The following is a 22,934-nucleotide window of genomic DNA, read 5'->3' on the forward strand; positions in this document are numbered from 1 at the left end:
CTTCATCTCAAGGTCATTGCTGATGCCATCCAGCTAGCCCCTTACCCTCTGGCACCATGTGGATTCTGTCCTGGGACTGGCAAAACTGCTGCTTGCTGCATTAGGCAGACAGTATGCATTTATCCAGATTCACTGGTCTTTCCCTCCCAGTGCCAGCAGTGACAGTAATTCGAGTTGACATGCCACTGGATCTAGATAAATGCCTCATATAGAAAGCAGTGGCCATGCTGGCCCTAAAAGAGAGCATGTGTGGCACCCAGGTGAGGGGGAAGATGGTGGCATCAGAGCTAGCTTCTAATGGTCCTGCTTCCCCACATCCGAGGCCAGTGCTGACACTGCTCACTTTCCGGGTGCCATGTGCACTTTCTCCTGGGTCCGGTCCAGTGTGGGCTGCTGGTGGGAGGGGAAATTCTAAAACTCTACAGGGATGGCACATAAGATGGGAACGGTGGCATGATGTGTGTGGTGATGCCTGGAGCAAAGAGGAATGCCCACACTTACTGCCTGAGACCGTTGCATCACCTTGCCTCATGGGAAGAGCCACCCCGCCAAACCAATTGTATTTCTTTTTTTAGTTGGAGATTCCTGGGAATGCCACAGATATAGTATAACTTGACTTTCAGCAAATCATGTGACAAGGTCTCTCATGATAGCCTTATTGACAAGATGGTAGATGTTCCTGCTATTAGTATCAAATGACTGAACAGCTGGACTCGGTTGAACAACTGTACAACAACTGTTCTCAGAGAATGCTTATTAATAGTTTCATGTCAAACAGGAGGGAGGTTTGGAGTGGAATACCACAGGGCTCCACCCCGTTCTGTTCAACACTTGTATGCATGACTTGGATAAAGAAGTAGAGGGAGGAGAGCTAGTCTTGTGGAAGCAAGCATGAATTGTCCTCTTTTGCTAAACAGGGTCCACCCTGGATGTCTTAGTGGACTACCAATTGAGCATGAGCCAGCAGTGTTATGGAGCTGCTTAAAAAATCTTATGCACTCTTGGATTTCATTTACAGAGACATGATGTTCCAGTCACAAGAAGTAATAGTTGCACTTGAAGCACGGTTTGAGCACTTTGAGCTTCCTCCGTGCTGGTGGCATGCAGGGCTTTTGGGGACATGTGCCACCACAGCAGGAAGGTGGGAGGGGAGGTGGAGAGCAGGTAAGCTCCTGTTCTCTGTTCCCTTTTAAATTTCCCTCAACATGCTTGAACCACAGTTCAGGCACATCCCTAGCCACTGCCTCAACTTGCAAAACCAGAGGGAGTTTGGGATCCAGAAACACTCCCGAGCTACATACTTGTTCTTTTGTGGAGAGTGTAACCTCATCTAGATCAGGCAGATTTAAACCAGCTCTCTAGTTTAGACACATATACCTCAGTCAGTACCTCCATCGTAATTTGGATTCAGCGTTAGTTATCTTTCATCCATCCCATTACTGCCTTCAGGCAGTATTTAGGGAAGCTATGTCATTTCCTGAGGAAGAATATGGAAAAATAGATTTGGGTGTGATAACACCCTGCACCAAATTTCCTAATAATCTCTCTCAGCAGTTTCATGTACATGTTGAAAAGCACTGGAGACAGTATGGAGCCTTACAGAACACCATGCATCAACTCTTGCTTTGCAGAGCAATAGTCTCCACATGACACCATCTGGAATCTACTCAAGATGTAGAAATGGAACCACTGAAAAACAGTGCCACCCAATCCAAACTCCCTCAGGCAACCCAGAAAGATACCATGGATGATGATATTGAAAGCCGTCGAGAGATCCAAAATGATCAGCAGTCACACTCCCTCTGACAGTAATTAGTTGGAGATCATCCATCAGGCCAACCAAAGCAGTCTCTGTCCCAAGCCCACTCAAAAGCCAGTTTGAAATGGGGCTAAATAATCTGTTTCCTCCAAAAATGCCTGGATCTGAGAGGTCACTACCTGCTCATCACCTTGCCCAACTATGGAAGACTGGAGATGGTTCTATAATTGGCTAAATCTACAGAATCCATTGCCGGTTTCTTCAAGTAAGGTCTAATAATAACCTCCTTAAGACAAGGAGGCATCCTGTCCTTCCTCAGAGAAGCATTTATAATAATTGTCAGACAAGCTCTGATAAAACAGTTACCAGATAAAATAAGTCAAGTTGGGCAAGGTGATTGAGCATTTAACATACATTTTACATGTTTTGATTAATTGTTCTAACTTCAGAATTATTGTTAATCTGACAGCTGCCTTGGGATCAGATTACAAACACCACCAGCCGAGGAGGAGAATTAAAGAATTAATATGACTCAGCTATGTCTATTTAAATTTTTCTATAATTGGAGAGGAAAACCCAAAAGTGATTATAGTTGTTCTTGGCAGAGGCCAGTAAACCATGTTGTGTGTGTTTGTGTGTGTGTGTGTGTGTGTGTGTGTGTGTGTGGTTATGCTAATGCTTTTTCCAAAATATAGGAAAGCATATATAAAAATATACACACAGCAAGTCACACACAATGTAAGGCTTAGATGCAGAAAACGGGTTAAACATAGGGTCTGTAATGTTGATCCAGAAAATACTTGGCTTTACTGTAATGTAGCCTAACCAAAGAGCAGATTGCCCTTGGTGTATTGGTTTTGGCCTAGCTGCTTAATGTTTGTTATCATAGATAGCTTGGATATATATTTGTGTATTTGTTTCAGAACCTTACCACACAGACATCAGGCCCTTGCTCCCTTTGCCACAGCTGATAAATGGAAGTAAAATTTTATTTGCTTGGTGCGATAGCATCCTTCCCTAGAGGCTCTGATGTGGTTACAACTTCGCAGCTTCCAGACAAATGCTGTCATAGAGCCAGAAGGCTCAGCAGTGGTTTGGCTTGCTTGAGGAAGCTTTGCTCTGGCAGCTATTGAAATGTATAATGTTAAAAATCCCTAGATAGTGAGAGCTTCACTACATACTATCTAGTGTGGCCTGTTAGATCAGGCCAGTTTGTCAGCCTTGGCACAGGAGGGTAGCTGTATTCATATACACATCATGAATCTAGTCCATAATTCATTGGGCCATTATTGAATTTGTATGCATTGTATCAGGGTTTTTAAAAATAATTGCTGATCTCTCATCCTGTTGGAAATTCACTTTACACTGCAAGGCAGCCAAGAAGATAAGTGGTAGAGCAGCTTAAGCATAAGAGAACATTCTGACCGATTTGGAATGAAGCAATTATCACCTATCGGGTACTAGATATTTCATTCTCAAAGGAATATCTTCCCTCCCTACCCCATCTCTTCTGCTCTTACTGTCAGGGTCAGGAAAGATAAGAGAAGTTTATAACACATGAAAGGAAGGATGGGATAAAGGAAATTCCTGATTCCTGGTTTTAGCACAGCTGTTTGCTGAGATAATAAAGAGGTGATAGCCCCGCTGAGGTGGCTGCTCCCTTCTGAAAGAGATTTGACCTTCCATGATCTTGCTCTGACCTCCTGTACACATGCGTGATCTTGCCACTGCAACTATTCACGTCTCATCCCTAGTGCAAAGTAGTGCTTTGTATTTCCGGAATAGGTTCAGCCGGTTAGGAAACGGGTCAACTATGAAGATGCCTACCAGATGTGGTCTGGTAGTATTCACAGGACACAAGACAGGAATGGACTATCTAGAGAGCCAATGTACAGAAAAGGAAAATGAGTAGCAAGCGAGGAATGGAATTAAAGGACGAAGAAACTGGGTCAGAAAAATCTGAGCTAAAGGGAGATACAATTTTTCTGAAAGTTGGTCAGATTGTCAGGGATTGGAGCTCATTTTCCAGATAATGCAGGTTTTCAGAGGCAGACTATGTTACATTGTTTAGTTTGACATTGTATATTTTCTTTTTCTTTTTTAACCTTAATAATAGCTTCAGAGGACTCTGATCAAGATTGGGACCATGATGCATTAGAAGGATGTTTAATCCTTTCCCTTATGCCACAGTCCCAAGGAAAAATGTACCCCTGTTCCAGGAGGGAAGCTTCCCTTGGGCTGGTTTGAACTATACCAAATTCACCCCATGTGATAAAGATGAGAGTGCAGCATGAGTGCACACTTCTCCCTTCCCCCATGCCGTGTTCCATAATAAAATAGGGAGTGTGGTTCATGGAGGCTTCCTCCCTGAGATAATAGGTTCAGGGGATCTCCCCCCCACCGCCACCAACCCTGGTATATGGAGAAATAATTAAATATCCCCTCCCTGTGAGTCACAGTCCCATCACACTCCCCACCATCACTGCCGCCACTGCTGTTTAAGGTGAAAAAGATCACCACCACGCAGGGCCAAATTACCCTGTAATGTATTATTTGGTTCTTGGGCAATTCAGTGGTTGCAGTCAACTGAGCCAGCATCAGGGTCATAATTTGGGGCAGCTGTCAAGTGCTCAGGACACCCAGAAAGGGCCACTGCTGATCCCTGAGACCACCTCTATGCTCATAGCCGGTGCCCAAGAGCAAATCTTTTGGAGCTACTCAAATGTGGGAAGGGACTAATGGAGGGCAGTTTAACAGAGTTCTCCTGAAACTTGAAGCTGGCCCTGCTAATATGACTACGATGACAACAGATAGGATAGCCATGTAGGGCAGATCCCTGCATGGACAGGGAGGTTTCTGTGGCTTTATAGGCCCTGTACAGTGGCCTGAGTTCTATCTTGTTGTGTATGAGCCAGCAGCACAATTGTGCTATAATCCCAGGGGATTGTAAATGTAAATTACAGTTTAGGCAATAATTAATTGTTATACAACTATAAGGTTTGTATTATTGCTGCTACCATTGTTAAACCTGGCTAAGACACTGACATAGGATTTGTTACTGTTTTTAGTTTCTATGGTACATTTAATTGTACAAGATTCTTTTCCATTCTTATCTTACTTTGTAATTCAATTTACATATAATGTCTCCCCCCTTTTTGAAATAGGGACATAAACCATTATGCTCTGGTTACCTCTTCAGGCTCCACAAAGTGTTGGTGTGTTTCAGTTCTATTAAATGAATTATCCAAGAGCCAGGAAAAACATGCAGAACACAGCTCACAATATACTCATTCTGAGACTATACTATTCAAAATCAGCGAGGGGAAATGAAATATTTAAATGTTTCTCCTCAAACTCCATGTGCATAGAAACCTAGCATGCATTCGAGAAGACTGGAACTCTCCCCCTCTCACATTAACTTTCTGAATATAAGTAGATGGTGTGCATTTTCAATGGCATAGTTCCAGAAAGGTGGCACCAAGTGCTTTCTCTTAATATTTGGATTGGCTATCATTCTGGTTCCTTAAATGCATCTTTTGACATAGATGAATGAGGTTCAAGGCTCTGAGTGCAATTGACTATAAATGTTGCATATTTCAGTAGCTCTGGAAAAGGCTGTTTTTGTTTTTAGTCCTCTGCTTGTTGGCATGAGTTATTTATATATCTTTTGGAAACATTTGTGGCCAAATAATCTTGGCTTTTTTTTCAACTTGCCATTTGCTATTTGGATTGACACAAACTACTCAGTGCACCATTTCCCCTGTGTCTTATTTTCTCACTATGGACAGCAAGTGAATAAAAATAATCCCAGATGCAATTTATTATTTTGGTTTCCTCAGAATTAGGAAATAATTTGTATCAAGAGTAAATAACTTTCTGTCTAGGACAATTCTCCCTAGTATTGGGCTCATAAAATAATAATGGAAGAAATTAGGAAATAATTATGGATAATTTTGGAAAAAAATGGGCCACAATGTAGAAAAATATGAAGTAAACACTTCCACTATAAATGTGTGTGTCTATATGTACTATGGGCTGTATCCTAAGCATACCTAGAGCCAAACTACCTGTTATATTAAACACATAATTGGTCCTGCTATGCTTAACTTTTGTTTATAAAATACAGTAGTAACCATGGGGTTTACCATTGCCATCTCCCACACAGCATGAGATGATGCCTTTCAGCATCTTCCTATATCACTGCTGCTCAATATAGTTGTTTCTCATCAAGGTCAACCACAGGGCTCTGTGGTCACCAGGAGTTGACACTGACTCAATGGCACACTTTATGTTTACCCATGGGGAGCCTGATCCAGATAAGAACTGCAGTGTGGAGAGAGGAGGGCTTTAACCATTTCCCTCTTCCATGAACCTAGTTCTTCCCGCCTCCCACTAATGGATCCTATTTGCCTGGTGTGGAACCTCTGATTGATGCAAACAATGTTTTTCAGGGAAACTTGCTTATTATCATACACCTTCCAGTTGAAGAGCCCTTGAAAAGTTTCCAAATAACCTCAAGTTTCTCCCCCCCCCCCAAAATACAGTTTGAACCTACATTATACATTAAATCATTGGGGGAGCATTGTTAAATTGGAGATGAGCAGGCAAGCAGTTAGCGGAAGAGATAAGCAGAATTGAGCCCAATCTCCGCTATTAGAATCCTACCTGTGCGCTTTCCAGACTAGACCCTACAACGGAGTCAGGACAGATCTTGGAAGTGTGCTTCCACACTTCCTGAGTTGTGACACCACAGTCCCTACGAGGACAGCAGCGTGCCGTTCCCATTGCCAAAGTCTTGTTGCAAATTTAATAGCTGCGATGTAGAGCAAGGACGTCGTCCATCCAGTGTGAAAAAGTTGCTGTTTTTTCAGGTTGTTAGTTGCTGCGAGACTGCTCCCCTGCCGTTCACATTCCGAATGCGACTTGCCCAAATGGAGGCATTTTGCTGCTGTGAGAAGATCCTGTTTTTTCCTCTGGAAGACTCAAAGACTGCCAGCTGCTTCCTTTCTTCCCAGCTGGCAGATGCCTGCGAGGTAGCTCAAGTCCCTTTTCAGTTGCCATCCTTGCTCAGTCTGGTATTTGTTAAAAATACCTCAGTCTGGTATTTGCCTTCACACCACATCATGGTTGTAGAGCTAGACCTGGGTTTGAACTTACTTGAATATTAACTGAGAAACCTTCACTTATCAGTCATTTGTTCCAGATATAATAATGGCATCTTACTTCCTTTATCTATTATAGTGAAAACCCAGTACATTACATAATATTGCTGTAGAACTGATGCTAACATATAGACTGTACTTTTGAGAATTAGCATCAAACATTGAGGGTTTCCTAAGGTCCAAAATATTTCTTGCTCTCTCTGTATATCTGTCATATTGTTGACCTTGGCTTTTAAACCAAAAAATGCATTGATTTTGAGGTGATTTTTCCCACTGTGTATGTAGTTAAAAACTGAAGATATATTGAGTCACTTGATTCTCCATGATCCGTTTTATAGATTTCTGGTAGTAATTTGGTTGCTTCATTTAATTGATTCCATATGTCCGTAAGAGCAGACATAGCAATGTGCATGTCACAGTTTTGGCTAGTAACTGCAGAATTCACTTTGCTGATGGCCCCTTCCAAAAGAGGCTGCTCCTTTTAAAATCATCTGGCTTTACAACTGAACTGTACTTCAAAATGCTTGAGATGGCCTTTTGGAAAATGTGGTCTCACCCAAGCCTCTGTGATGTACTTTTTACATAAAGGTGGCTTGCATTGCTTGACCCGCAGCAGCTTAATAGTGCACTCAAAATGTTTTGATGTAATGATGTACAGTAGTGGCTTTCAGACTGTATTCTGGGGATCCTGGGGTTATTTGGAAGTTTCCCAGAGATTCTTCAATTAGAAAAAGCTTGTTTGCTATCACTCAACTTTGAAGAACTCTTGGAAACAGCTGTACACAACCCCCAATCTTCCTCTGCAATGTACAACTGTGGATGAGTTTGTGGGGTGTTGCAGAGCACTTCAGACCAAACAGCTGTGACAAGTCATGACCAAGGCGCCATCTGATCAGAGTGGCTGATATCCTAACAAAGTGTGCACATAAGGGAAGTGTGTGCTCTCACACAATTCCTCCAGTCCTGCTGCATGTGATCTGTTGTGCAAGGGCACTCCCTATGCTCCAGAAAGATTCCACAAGATTAAAAAACACATTGCTGACCCTCAACAATGTATTTCCAACCCTTGCAGAGCCCTTCCTGAATGCAGAGAGCACTCTGGACTCTAAGCACTCTTGGGCAACATCACTCACGGCAGGACTGAGGGAATTGCACAAGGGCTCCCACACATCCCCACAGACTTTCCTTACATGCTCACATCATTTGGATGTCAGCCAGAGTCCTTTACAACACAGAGGTTCCATGAAAGGCAAGTTCCCTTCGTGTAGAAAGTTTGACAGTCACTGGTGTTTAGCATACTGTATGATGTATACCACATTTGCTAATATGCTAGTCTCCTATAAGATGAGTTACTTCCTGAAGTTCTAGTTAGTTACTTTCATACTTGAAACAATCTCCAGTCCTCAGTAATTTACACAAATATATGTTTGGAAAAGGAAGTACCCTCTTTGTGGTAAAAATTCTCAAGTTGTCAGTATTATGGCAATAGTGTGTTGCTGAGGATGCTCAGCTTCAGTGTATCCCTTAGCATTTTAAGACAGGTTATTTCCATCATCCCCCTGAGTCCAGCTATGCTGCCTCATTGTGGGTGGGGTGTGTTCCTGGGAGGGATGAGCGAAGTACACCAGGAGGCATACTCCCAGTAGGGTCACCCTAAGTGCAGAGGTCATCCCAGCTGCCCAGCTAAAGCAAGCAAGCACCTATATTGGGCAGCAGCGATATAGGAAGCAGCGATATGCTGGAGACAGATGATCACTTCAGTGACGACGACAGAGGCATCATTTCAGACTGTGCAGGAGAAGGCAATGGTAAACCACTCCTGTATTTTACCAGGAAAACTACATGGATAGACAAAATAGAATGATTGTCGATGTAGTGCTGGATGATGGGCCCCTTAAGTCGGATGGTACTCAACATGCTACTGAGGAAGAGCTGAGGATCTCTCAGAGTACCCATGGTGTTTATGACATGGTTAGATTAAAGCCTTTTCTACATCTAGTGGCTGATGTTGCTATGTGGGAAAAGAAAATCTGAAGCAGCAAAGACAGAAATAAATAAATGTAGCATGAATAAGGGAAAGCTTGACACAGTGAAAGATGAAATTAAATTACTATAGATTGATATCTTGGGCATCAGTGAATTAAAGTGGACTGGAATTGGACACATTCAGTCAGAAAATCATACCGTTTAGTACTCAGAACACGAGAAACAAAGAAGGACTGGTGTTGCTTTCATAGTCAGGAAGGATGTAGCAATGACAGTACTTAGGTACAACGCGGTCAGTGACCAACTAATATCAATTAGATTTCGTGAACAACCTTTTAACATGACAATTCTTCAAGTCTATGCCCCAACGACTGATGCAGAAGAAGAGGAAGTTGATGAGTTTTATGCTCAAGTTCAGTCTGAGATTGACAGAACATGCAAGCAAGATGTGCTGGTGGTGGTTGGAGACTGGAATGCCAAAGTTGGAAATGGCAAAGAGGAAAACAGGTAACAGGAATGAAGCAGGAGAACGACTTATTAGTTTTTGCCAAGCCAATGATCTCTTCATTGCTAACACGTGATTCATACAACCAAAGTGGCACCTATACACATGGACTTCACCAGATGGAGTACACAGAAATCAAATTGATTACATTATTGGTGCAAGGAGGTGGAGGAGCTCAGTTATACTAGCAAACACATGGCCAGGGGATGATTGTGGAACAGATCACGAACTGCTCACGTGTAAGTTCCAAGTCAAGCTAAAGCGGAAAAACAAAGCTATCCAGCTTCCACAATATGATATTGAGAATGTACCCATCATTTTGAAGGAGAACATCAGGAACCACTTTGAAGTTCTGAACCTCATTGATAGGGAACCAGAGGAACAGTGGAATGAAATCAAAGAAGTTGTTAAGGATAAATGTGAAAAGAGACTGCCAAAGACCAAGAAACAGAAGAAAGCAAAATGGATTTCAGAACAGATGGTGGAAATTGCCAAGAAGAGGAGTGAAGCCAAAGTCAAGAAAGATAAAGACCTCAGGAAGAAACCTAATAGGGAATTTCAGAAAGCTGTTGAAAGAGATAAGGAACAATATTACAATGACATCTGTAAAGACCAGGAGGATGGAAATAACAATAGCACTAGCACTAGCACTAGCACTTACATTTATATACCGCTCTATAGCCGGAGCTCTCTAAGCGGTTTACAATGATTTAGCATATTGCCCCCAACATTCTGGGTACTCATTTTACCGACCTCGGAAGGATGGAAGTCTGAGTCAACCTTGAGCCCCTGGTCAGGATCGAACTTGTAACCTTCTGGTTACAGGGCGGCAGTTTTACTACTGCGCCACCAGGGGCTCTTTTAAATAGACATGAAAAAACAAGGCAAGTTTTCCAAAAGATCTCTGAACTCAGAGGGAGGTTCCAACCTCAAATTGGTATGTTAAGGGATGCCAAAGGACAGAAAGTAACTGATTTAGAGAAGATCAAACAGAGATGGAAGGAGTATACTGAAAATCTGTACAGCAGGGACGTCAACATCCAAGATACTCTAGAAGATATTCCCTAATTGCAAGAATCTCTAGTACGGGTAGATGACGTTACAGGTGAAACTCGGAAAATTAGAATATCGTGCAAAAGTCCATTAATTTCAGGAATGGAAATTAAAAGGTGAAACTGATATATGAGACAGACGCATTACATGCAAAGTGAGATAAGTCAAGCCTTAATTTGTTATAATTGTGATGATCATGGCGTACAGCTCATGAAAACCCCAAATCCACAATCTCAGAAAATTAGAATATTACATGGAACCAAGAAGACAAGGATTGAAGAATAGAACAATATTGGACCTCAAAGTATAAGCATGCATATGTATTCAGTACTTGGTTTGGGCCCCTTTTGCAGCAATTACTGCCTCAATGCGGCGTGGCATGGATGCTATCAGCCTGTGGCACTGATGAGGTATTATGGAAGACCAGGATACTTCATTAGCGGCCTTCAGCAATTCTGCATTGTTTGGTCTCATGTCTCTCATCCTTCTCTTGGCAATGCCCCATAGATTCTCTATGGGGTCAGGTCAGGCGAGTTTGCTGGCCAATCAAGCACAGTACACTGTATACTTTTCAGAGGTCCGATATTGTTCTATTCTTCAATCCTTGCCTTATTGGTTCCATGTAATATTCTAATTTTCTGGGATTGTGGATTTGGGGTTTTCATGAGCTGTACGCCATGATCATCACAATTATAACAAATTAAGGCTTGACTTATCTCGCTTTGCATGTAATGCATCTGTCTCATATATCAGTTTCACCTTTTAATTTGCATTACTGAAATTAATGGACTTTTGCACGATATTCTAATTTTCCGAGTTTCACCTGTAGATCAGCACTCCTGTCATTACCAATTTGGAATGCTACAGGAATCGATAGAATAGCTACATAAATATTGCAGGCAACAGAAGAGTCCGTCAAGGCTCTAACCAAACTATGTTAGCAAATCTGGAGAACACCACAATGGCCAACAGATTGGAAGAGGTCAGTCTACATACCCATACCAAAGAAAGGAGACTTAACAGATTGCATAAACCTTCACACAATATCCTTAATTTCACCTGCTAGCAAAATAATGCTCAGGATCATCCAACACAGATTAGAGCCCTATGTGGAAAGGGAAATGCTGGATGTTCAAGCTGGTTTTAGAAAAGGCCAAGGAACAAGAGACATCATTGCTGACATCATTGCACACTGGATCATTTAGAAAGCCAAAGAATACCAGAAATAAGTCAATATGCGCTTTATTGACTACAGAAAAGCCTTTGATTGCATCGAACATATCAATTTGTGGAATATCCTTAGGAAAATGGGTATCCTAGAACATCTTACTGTTCTCATGAGAAACCTATACACAGGACAGGAAGCCACAGTCCAGACGGAACATGGTGAAACAGACTGGTTCCAGATCAGCAAAGGAGTAAGGCAAGGCTGTATACTTTTTACTTATTTATTCAGTTTATATGCTGAACATATTTCCAATCCAGAAGCTGGATTGGAAGATGATGAATGTGGTTTTAACAGTGGAGGAAGAAACATCGACAACTTGATGTTTCTACATTATGACACCACTCTGATAGCTGAGAATGTGGATGATCTGCAAGCTCTAGTAATGAACGTCAAGGAGCAGAGTGAAAAAATGGGACTACAACTAAATGTAAAGAAGACTAAACTAATGACAACGGGTACAGCAACCAGCCTCAGAATTGACAATAAAGACATTGAAGTGTTGGCTAGCTTCTGCCTTTTAGGATCAACCGTCAACAGTAAAGGATCCAGCAGACAAGAGATACGTCGCAGACTAGCACTTGGTAGGGTTGCAATGAAGGCCTTGGAAACTATATTTAGATGCCGTGACGTGTCTACACCTACAAAGATTAGAATTATTCGAACAATGGTTTTTCCCGTGACACACTATGGGTGCAAAAGCTGGACTTTGAAGAAGCAAGACAGAAAAAGTATTGACTGCTTTGAACTTTGGTGCTAGAGAAGACTTTTGAGGATACCATGGATAGCCAGGAAAACAAACAAATGGATCATAGAACAAATCAATCCAGAATTGTCACTTGAGGTACAAATGACCAGGCTCAGACTATCATACTTTGGACACATAATGCAAAGACCCATCTTCCTTGAGAAGTCCATAATGCTGGGGAAAGTTGAAGGAAACAGAAGAAGAGGACGACCAGCAGCAAGGTGGATGGACTCGATTATGACAGCAATGAATGCACCACTGAGAGAACTTAAAGGCCAAGTTGAAGACAGATCATCTTGGAAAGAATCTATCTATGTAATTACTAAGAGTCGACATTGATTTGACGGCACTTAATCGATCAATTTCCGTCATTCTCTCACAGCAGGCTCCCTCAAAGACAGAGATTCTAGAGTTGCAGAGAAGTCCACAACACACACTAAGTTGTCATTGATTCAGCAGAACGTAAGACTGAGTGTAAAGAAAGCCTCTGTATCTGGAGATGGGTGGCATGGAGATACCTGATAATAGTTGAAGGAAGACCAGGAGTTCTGGAGACCACATGAAACTGAAATGGGAAGTAAGAAGAAACAATCAAGGAGGATGAGGGAAGTGGGGTATGGGTGAGGAGGGTGGAGGCAAAGGAGGCCAACTGCCCTGGTTTCCCACAACGTTGAGGACACCCAACATACTGTTATGATTGTTATCTCCTAAGGAGAGCCCAGGCACTTGGCAGGTTACCACTTTGCAGCCCACTAATATAGAAGAGAAGGAATGTTATGGGAAAACAAGTAAGGAGGGCAGAATTGAGATGGTGGGGCTGGAATGAGGGTCTGGAAGGAAATGATATTTGGATGAGGGATGATAGACGTATTGGGCTAGGGATGAGAACACTGAAAACCTGATCCTCACCATATCATTCAGAAGTAAGTATTCCTAAGATTGCAGCTGTTGGTGGCCATTTGACATATCACTGCTGCTAGTAAACATACCACAGTTCTTTGTGACCACCAGTTTGTGACCATGTGAAAAGCCATCCATGGCATCTGCCATGTGGAGAGACTATTTTCATTACGTTTCTGCTTCCCTGGCTTTATGATCACCACACAGTATGGCTGGAAAGTACTGATCAATAGCTTTTCATATAGTCACATGTGTCCCATAGTAAGTTTGTAGGCAGTGGTCACATGATAAATGGTTGGCTATAGTCACTCTAGGTGTATTTAATATAAATATATTTAACGAAGAGAAACTCAAGGAGATTAGCAATATTCAGAAATGTTAATTGTTTCCAACACTGTTATTACTTTACAACTTTTAACAAAACATTGGCAGTACAAGATGATCTAATACATCTCAGAAGACATGTGTCACGTTCTTTGTATGTTTATGATTCTTCTAATAAGGAAGGAAACATGAGGAACATAACGTATTGGGCTTTGGTTTTTTGTTTTGTTTTAGTCATGTGATTGCCATAAATTTTAAATACCTTTCAACGTAGTTTATGCTGGCAGCAGTGCCAAAGGGAGGAAAGTTTTACTTTCAGTGCTTGAACTCTTTTCTGGGTCTGTGAAAGACTTTGCATTAGCATCCTTTTGCAGCAGAGGGTCTAGATGTTGCCTTTAGTATTCAAGGGGCAGGGGGCATGGATGCAGGATTATCACTGGAATTAGATTGGTTTAACAGCTCCCTTTAGTAGCATTAAAAATGCCATGCTATTGTGGTATTTCTCCCTAGAAAAACAAGAAAGCTGTGAAAGGAAAGGAAATGCCTTCCCTGCTCTGGTTGACTCGGATCTCAGGTTTACTGCACACCAGTCAAATGTGAAACAGGTAGTCTTCCTGCTGTACACATCACAAGCCTTCATGCTGCCTCAAGAGCAGACCACTTCTCTTTAATCTTTATGCCTGAAAAACAGACACGGGAACTAAGGGTGTTTGCTTGTTTCTTATTTCAAATAGATTTTTATTTAAATGACATCAAGCCAAGTAATTGTGAGCTTCACAGCAAGTCTGCATATTCATTTGTTTTCCTAGTTATTTTCCTTGTTTCTCTGGTTTGTTTATCCCTGCCCATCTTCTCCGTAAATGCAAAATTAAGCCTTTTAAGTGTTAGCAGGACTGTATTCTGAGGCTACAAACTCTTTGGAAAAAATTATCCCATCCCCTCTCTCTTGTCCTCAGTTTCTATCAAAGCAGAACACACAGCCAGAGACGGTCCTACATGAATCTTTGGGATTTGCTGCAATAAAAATAACAGTCAGGAACAAACTGAGTGATTGACACAACTGGGTACAGGTTCCCTGCATTATATCTTGTTTCTCAAGCAGCAATCTTTTCACTTCATGACAAGACTTGAAACTGATAAGGATTGAGGTAGGGGTGTGGGGGGGGGGGCAATTCATATCTTTTAAAATATTCTACATAGTGTGACCCTGAGGATGCCGCCACTTGGAGGAAGACAGTGACCTCGGAGCTTTTAGGATGTTCAGGATGTGGTGGATTCATTGCATGGCTTTAGTCAAGTTGTTGTCCCTCACTTTGGATCCCCATATGTAAAATAGGGAGAATAGTGGCTTACAAAGTAAGAAAATGAATATGATATAATGAATAATGAATACTTCAAATTTTAATAATGATGTATACATGATGGTAAATCAGTAGCAGAGCTTTTTAACTAGTTATGCAACTATCAAGTTTGTTGTCTCTCACTGTCCTGGAGAGAAATGTGAGAACTGGGACATGTAAGGGGAAAGAACACAACCCCCCACCCCACACACAGATCTTAAACCAGTTAGAATTATATGTGTTTGTTTTTGTTTTTATGCTACCACATCATAAAATCTCATGGTGACTTACAACAAATGCAATTTAAACTATTTTAAAAGCTCAACCAAAAGCCTGGTTACACAGGTTTATATAACTCCAAAACTAGCCCCCCCCCCAAATAAATATCCTTGTCCACTGACAAGGATGTAGGGAGAGCACAGGCAGCCAATTCTTCCCTTCCCCCCCAAATCCCAGCCTGGCGGCCACCATGCAATACCCCTTCTCTCCTGCTGTGGGTGCATGAGCCTCCCCAATAGAGCAGCAGAGAGTAGGTTATGTTAATATTTTAATTGGTTATATATTGTGAACTGCCCAGAGACTTTTTTGTATGGGGCAGTATAAAAATGTACTAAACAAATAAATAATAAATAGGTCATTGGAACATGGGAAGTCAGACCATAGGTCCATCTAGCGCAGTATTGTCTACACAGACTCAACCAAAAGGTCGTGAGTGGTCGACACTGCAAAGTGGCGGGGACAGAGCAGTCTACCCCGCCGGATCCATCAGGGAGGGCACTATGTGTGTGGCAGGAGAGAAAAGGTGCTGCGTGGGAGGCCCTACTGAGTGCCCCCACTGGTTGCCTGTCATGACAAGCACGGTGGCCGCAGAAAGAATTAGTGGCAGCATGGCAGCAGCTGCATGTGGGTTATTTGAACCTGTGCATACATTTACAGCTCCACCACTGATTTATGTATGCTTCTGAACTTGAAAACAGTGGGTGGACCAGGGCCGGACTGGGGGCACTGAGATGTGGAATGTATGTGGGGAGGGTGCCGGGTTTTGAGCAGAATGGGTAATTAAGGGTGGGAGTCGGGTCTCAGCGGCGCCCTGTGGGTGGGGCGCACCGGGAATCTGCCCTATTGCCCTGTGGGCCAGTCTGAGCATGGGTGGAAGTGCTGGTATTCAACAGAGAAATAGATATTAGTTCCCCATATGTATTAACTGCTTTTATTTGAGGGCAAGGCTTCATAAAGAACCTTCTAATGTGGATGAGCAAGTCAAGCAGAAACATTAATTTGCAAGATTTTACTGTCATGTACTGCTTTTGCCCTTTTCTCAACAAAGCGGAGTTCTCTTGTCCACTCCCACACTCCTGTTGTTCATTTTATTGCAGTTTTTGTAGACTGCAATAAAATGGGTATTTTAGGCCCAACCCATCCATAGTTGTTATGGTGAGTGGCTCATACTGCTCCAGTTTATTAATTCAGGCCCCAGTGGGATGGAAGAAGCAATAAATATATCCTGGCGGGTATGTAAATTTTCCTGAGGAGGAACAAATGAGAAACTCATGATTTGCTAAATAATAACTTGAACTTAAGCAAAATTGAAGTCTGGAGACACTCCTGTTCTGGGTGGCTTGAGAAGAAAAATAAGAGTAAGCATGAGCGCCGTTGTCTCTGTGAACAGTAGGCTGGAACGCCTTGGCCTACTGGTCATGGAAATGCCAGGGGTCATGCTTAGGGCATTTGTCTGCATCCTAAGCATGAAGGGTGCAGGTGGGAACGTGATGGACACTGCAGAGACATGCTGAGGATGGGACTTTTGAACCTGCATTGCACACTGTAAACGTGTACAGCAGGCATTTGGAGGAAGGCCTGATCAGGCCATTTCTTTCAGTTCTCTTCTGGTATTTGCTTTAGCATCCTCTGCAGCTCTGGCAGGCTTTTAGCCATGCAGAGTCCTGACTCTGTCATACATTTTACATATAAAATATTATATTAAAATATGTAAAGAAGTAAATGAAGTACAAATGCTTAATGATGTTACGTATAAGTCAAGATCATCAGGGTCAAGTCAAGAGATCATCAGGGGATTTGGAGCTGGGTGTTACCAGTACGCTGATGACGCCCAGATCTACTTCTCCATGCCAACTTCTTCAGGAGTTGGAATATCCTCCCTAAATGCCTGCCTGGAACCAGTAATGGGCTGGATGAGGGAGAATTAACTGAAGCTGAATCCAGATAAGACGGAGGTACTTATTGTGCGGGGTCAGAACTCTAGAGACGATGTTGATCTACCTGTTCTAGATGGGGTCACACTTCCCCAAAAGGAACAGGTTCGCAGTCTGGGAGTACTTCTGAATTCACACCTCTCCCTGGTTTCTCGAGGTTGAGGTGGTGGCCAGGGGTGCTTTCTATCAGCTTCGGCTGATACGCCAGCTGCACCCGTTTCGCGAGATCAATGACCTCAAAACTGTGGTACATCCGTTGGTAACCTCCAGACTGGACTTTTGTAATGCGCTCTACGTGGGGCTGCCTTTGTATGTAGTCCGGAAACTTCAGTTGGTTCAGAATGCGGCAAGCAGGTTGGTCTCTGGGTCATCTCGGAGAGACCATGTTACTCCTTTACTGATGGAGTTGCACTGGCTGCCAATAGGTTTCCGGACGAAATACAAAGTGCTAGTTATAATTTACAAAGCCCTAAACGGCTTAGGCCCTGGGTATCTAAGAGAGCGTCTTCTTCATTACAAGCCCCACCGCCCATTGGGGTCATCTGAGGAGGTCCATCTCCAGTCACTGCAGACTCGTTTGGTGGCTACACAGAGACAGGCCTTCTCGGTTGCTGCCCCAAGATTGTGGAATGCGCTTCCTGTTGAGATACGATCCTCCCCATCTCTGGCAATTTTCAAAAAACACCTGAAAACCCATCTCTTCACCCAAGCTTACTCAGCATCCTAAATTTGGGGGGGTTTAAAATCTGGTTTATTTTAAAATTTAAAACCTGAGTTCAGGGGTTTTAATTACTGTAATGGTTTAATTGTTGTTTTAAAATGTTTGTAAATTGTTAGTTGTTATATTGTTTTTAATTTGTTTTGGCTCTTAACTGTTTTAGTGGTTTGTTTTAACTGTAAACCGCCCTGAGCCATTTTGGAAGGGCAGTATACAAATCAAATCAAATAAATAAATAAATAAATAAATAAAGATGACATTTGGTTTACTATGAGATTAACGAAGAGTACTCAGAGCTATAGGTTGCAGACCCCTGAAGTAGACCTTTTCTAAAATATTGCAACTTGCATGTGTTAATGAATACTGTTAACATACTAATTAGCATTAGCAAAATGCTCTTGGAAGCAAAGTGTTTGATTGGAATTAATCCTTTGAACTAATTTCATTCCCTGGAGAAGTTGCCTTCATCAGAAACAGAAAGTGAATGTATAACACATGCAAACAGCACTTCCCAGCTTATTCCACTGACCAGGAGCCCTGATATGGCCAACACAAATGTTAACACTATATTTTAAAAAATCACAAATAACCAGATCTATAGAAGTCATGCACTTAAATTTGAGTCATGAGATTTTAAAAACAGTGTTGTCATTTTATTTCATGTTCTAGTTTATGAGCTTCTAAGATACTAGATAGCTTGCACCCAACAAATTTAAAACAATCCCAAATATTAGGAAAACAAGGTTAAAATATACACAGTAAACTCAATCAATCAATCAATATTTTGGTTAATGGCGAAAAACAGTAAAATGTCAAATATTTAAACTTTTCTGGACAAAGGGATGAAGTCTTGAGGAAATAGAAAATCCAGTTATAAGAAATACAAGGTCTAATTCTCCTAATTATACTAAAAACCCTAAACCAAGCAAGCTTGTATCACAAACCAGATAATGTACTTAATTCTTTCTGTTGAATTAATTAATAGGTAGCATATGCAAAGTGCATTATCAGCCATAGTATTAGACCATCATAGAGATATGCTCCATTGTCCAAACTGAACATTGTATAATGTCCTTATACAAATCTCTGGTGTGGCCACATTTGGAGTAATGTGTGCTGTTCTGGTCACTTTATCTTAAGAAATAACTGGAAAGGGTGCAGAAGAGGGCAACCAAGATGATCAGGGGCCTTCCTTATGAGGCAAGGCTACAATACCTGGAGGGTTTTAGTTTAGAAAAAAGACGACTGAAGGGAGACATGATAGAGGTCTATAAAATCATGCATGGTGTGGAGAAAGTTGATAGAGAGACATTTTTTCTCCCTCTCTCACCACGCTAGAACAAGGGGTCAGCCCATGAAACTGAAGGCCGGGAAATTTAGAACCAACAAAAGGAAGTAATTCTTCACACAGCACATAATTAATCTGTGAAATTCTCTGCATGGGATGTGGTGATGGCCACTAGCTTGGATAGCTTTTAGAGGGGCTTAGACAAATTCACGGTGGACAGGTCTAACAATGGCTACCAGTCTGGTGGCTATAGGCCACCTCTAGCCTCAGAGGCAGGATGCCTCTAAATACCAGTTGCAGGGGAGCAAGAGCAGGAGAGAGGGAATGCCCTCACCTCCTGCCTGTGGGCTTCTCAGAGGTACCTGGTGGGCCACTGTGTGAAACATAATGCTGGATGGGATGGACCTTGAGTCTGATCTAGCAAAGCTGTTCTTGTGTAACAGCATGCATTGCTTGATCATACCAATAAATTGTATCTCCTTTCATCTATTCTTGGAAAGGAAGGCAGAGCACTTCACTTGTGTCATTAAATTCCTCCCCACTTTTCAATTAAGTGCTTGGATCTGCTTTCAGTGGGCTTGAAAAGCCATCCAGTAGAGGGGATCCTAAGGCAGGCCCTGCTCCATTCCATCCTTCTTCATCTGTGCCAGTAGAGTATATACAAACCTTAGAGCACCACTGTGTTATGCCAACACAAACATATTTTTACAAGGCTATCCAGCAGGGACTGACTTCTGAGATTAGCACTACCAGGTCGAATGACTGTTTAGTTGAACTGCACTGGACATTAATGGGCTTCTACTATCAGAGGAAGGGCTGACAGAATCACTGGGTGGAATAGCAACTGGTTCAGCATTTATACTTCCCTGAATTATTGGAGGATAGTCATCTTCATTGTTATCTTCAACTATTACAATGTCAAGGATAAGAGTTGTGACTCTTTAGCAGTAGAGCACTGGATGTGAGACAATAAGACACAGCAAAGTCATTGGATTCCATAATCTGTCTATAATCACTATTCTATTCTTCAAGATGATACGTTGTTTCAACTGATTTTAAAACATTAAACTAGGCTTTAAAATAGGTTTAGTGTTTGAAGATACTTGCATAAACAAACAAAAGCATGTTTCTCATTTTATATTGTTTTCCAAGGAGTTCAGTTTTTCTTTAATTTTTCCCACATTTCCCCCCCATTTAATCCTTCTGTTTTTGATCATGTAGGAAATGGAGCATGAAGAAGCTAAAAAAAAGTGTAAAAATGCCTTGTTTAAATAGGATTGAAACATGGATTCTATTAAGCTGTTCAGACCAAACGCTCACCGCTATTGTGGACTGGGATCTTTGCGAGGATAGAGCAAAACTGGGGCAGGAGTATGAAGGTCTGTCCTTAGCAGAGAAACAAACAAGAGTTCATGATGAAGTAGCTGTACCACCTCCGACTGCATATGAGGTTTGATAGGCATGTGAAATGTTGCAAGACTGCTGTAATCATTCTTCTGGGCACCTCTTGAGGTGGTGCAGTGACTCCAACTGTGGTTTATCAATTATCTGTGGATGTGGACATCACATGAATCCACATTTAGCACTAACTCTGGTTTGCAAGACCACATTTGCTCCCAATAAACCATTGTTTTGGGGCAATCTGAGGTTCAACCTCAGGTTTTGCAGTGTCTGATCCCAACTTTTATGTACTTCAAACATATGGTCCTCTACCTGTGCTCTACAGTGGTACAGATGCCACTGCATCGGTGGCATTTAAGCCCTTCAAAGTTTAGGTTTGGCAAATGACACGTAAGCCTTATGTAAATTTTAAAAAGTAATAAGTGTAGGTCTAACTAGATGACATGTTAAGGAGCAGCCCCACGAGTCCACAACCTTTATTGAGACCACAGTGCATAGTACGGTGGGCTTGATATGTTCCTCCTTCACTGAAAATCACCCATGAAGCTGCTGCTTGCTCCCTAAAGGTGGCATGTGCACTGGAAGGAGGAAGTAGCACCTTTGAAGAAGATTTTTGGTATTAAAACGGTGTGGAAAGAAATGGTCAGCTTCTACACACTCAGGTTCCAGTCCTGCCATCCCTCTAACTGCTCTTTCTTAAAAGAGAGAGAGAGAGAGAGGCACATAATGATGACATTTTTAATATATCATCTGTTCAACCCTCTCTCTTGCATTGAATGGCTGTTTGACCCTACTACTTACAATTTCTCTCTCTCTGCATGTATATATATGTACCACAACTATGAATAACAACATGTCTAATAAGCAGGATCTAGTCATGAAAGCTTATGCATCAGGCTTTAAGGTACCATAAGACTCTTGGTTGTATTTACTTCAGGGGTGTTTCAGGTGTGGATTTCCCCCCTCATTTTTAAACCTAGTCTATTTGGATTCCTTCAGGCAATCACGTGGTATTGTGGTAAGAGCTCCCTCCTTTCGTGAAATACCTGAGTGTCATGCCATGCAATTTGGAAGATGACTGGGTTTATAGTTCACATACAAGCTGTCGTTATCACAGTGAATATGTTGTTATACTGTATAGGAATACACTTTGGTTTTTGACCTCTGAAATTCATGCTAAATACATTTCTTTTTGTTTTTCAGGTCCCCCAGTAAGTACCATGGACATTACTCTTGATTTTGAGTCAACAAAGTTAAGGCATTTATTTCCTTTTCTGTATCATTTAACAGGAACAGCACTCTTGGTTGAGGTGCATCTGGGGCATAAATTGATACCAGATGCTGCTTTTTCTTCTGATTTTAGGCAAATGGTTAAGAAAAAGTCCCTTGAAAAATGTGTATTTTGCTGCCTAAAGAGTTTTGTGGTGATTTTAAACCTAGTAAAAGCATTTTTACTTTTTCTCAAATGTGTTTGGTCTCAGTTTAAAAAAAAATCATAATAGTGTGCATGTTATGGTAGTATTGTCTATGGCAAATGTTAAATTGCCTCACTGGTTTACAACACTGAATGTGTCTGAGGGGGTAATTGCTAGTGTTTTCTGGAGCTTTTACACACAGCAGGTTTTACTGGGGAAGCTTTACTGTGAACTCGAAGTTGCCCCCAAAAACCCACCGCAAATAATGGGTTTTTATAAATCGGGCTACACTCTAACAGTATTCCCTCTAATAGTATTCCCAGATGTTGCTGACTACAACTCCCAGAATCCCCAGCTCCCATGGCATTTGCTTGAGGATTCTGTTAGTTGTAATCAACAACTTGTGGAAATCCCTGTTAGAGGGAACACTGCACTCTAACACGCAGTGAAAAACCCGAATTGTGTGTGAACTACTCCCCGATAATTCACAGGTAATTCGGGGTAAATCTAGCCGATATGTGAACACACCCCCTCCATTCCAATGGAGATGCGAGTTAAAGGGCTTCAAAAGCCCTGTGTGAAATGCTACCTGGCTGCACAAAGTTGTGATTGTCCAGGTTTTTAATATGATGAATATTTATGAATACGAATATGATGAATATTTCATCATATTTTCAATAAAAGTTCCCAAAGTGGTTTACATCCCCATAGATATAAATAAATAACAAAAATGGGTCCCTGTCCCCAAAGGGCTCACAATTTAAAAAGGAAATAGAAGATAGACACTAGCAACAACCACTAGAGGGATGCTGTGCTGGAGATGGAGAGGGCCAGTTACTCTGCCCCTGCTAAATATAGAAAATCTCCACTTAAAAAGGTGCCTCTTTGCTCAGTTAG

The 22,934-nt window shown here is 41.8% G+C and overlaps 1 protein-coding gene across 2 annotated transcripts in view; it reads left to right on the top strand.

The window, feature by feature from the left end:
- Positions 1–21,949, top strand: part of LOC128344398 (collagen alpha-1(XXIII) chain-like) — a 360,043-nt gene extending 338,094 nt beyond the window's left edge. For both annotated transcript variants that reach the window (XM_053294439.1, XM_053294440.1), the window contains one exon: positions 21,826–21,949. The gene's annotated coding sequence lies outside the window, so the exon portion shown is untranslated. The remainder of the gene's footprint in view (positions 1–21,825) is intronic.
- Positions 21,950–22,934: the final 985 nt, after the last annotated feature.

This window comes from Hemicordylus capensis, chromosome 2 (assembly GCF_027244095.1).
Source record: "Hemicordylus capensis ecotype Gifberg chromosome 2, rHemCap1.1.pri, whole genome shotgun sequence".
NCBI lineage: Eukaryota > Metazoa > Chordata > Lepidosauria > Squamata > Cordylidae > Hemicordylus > Hemicordylus capensis.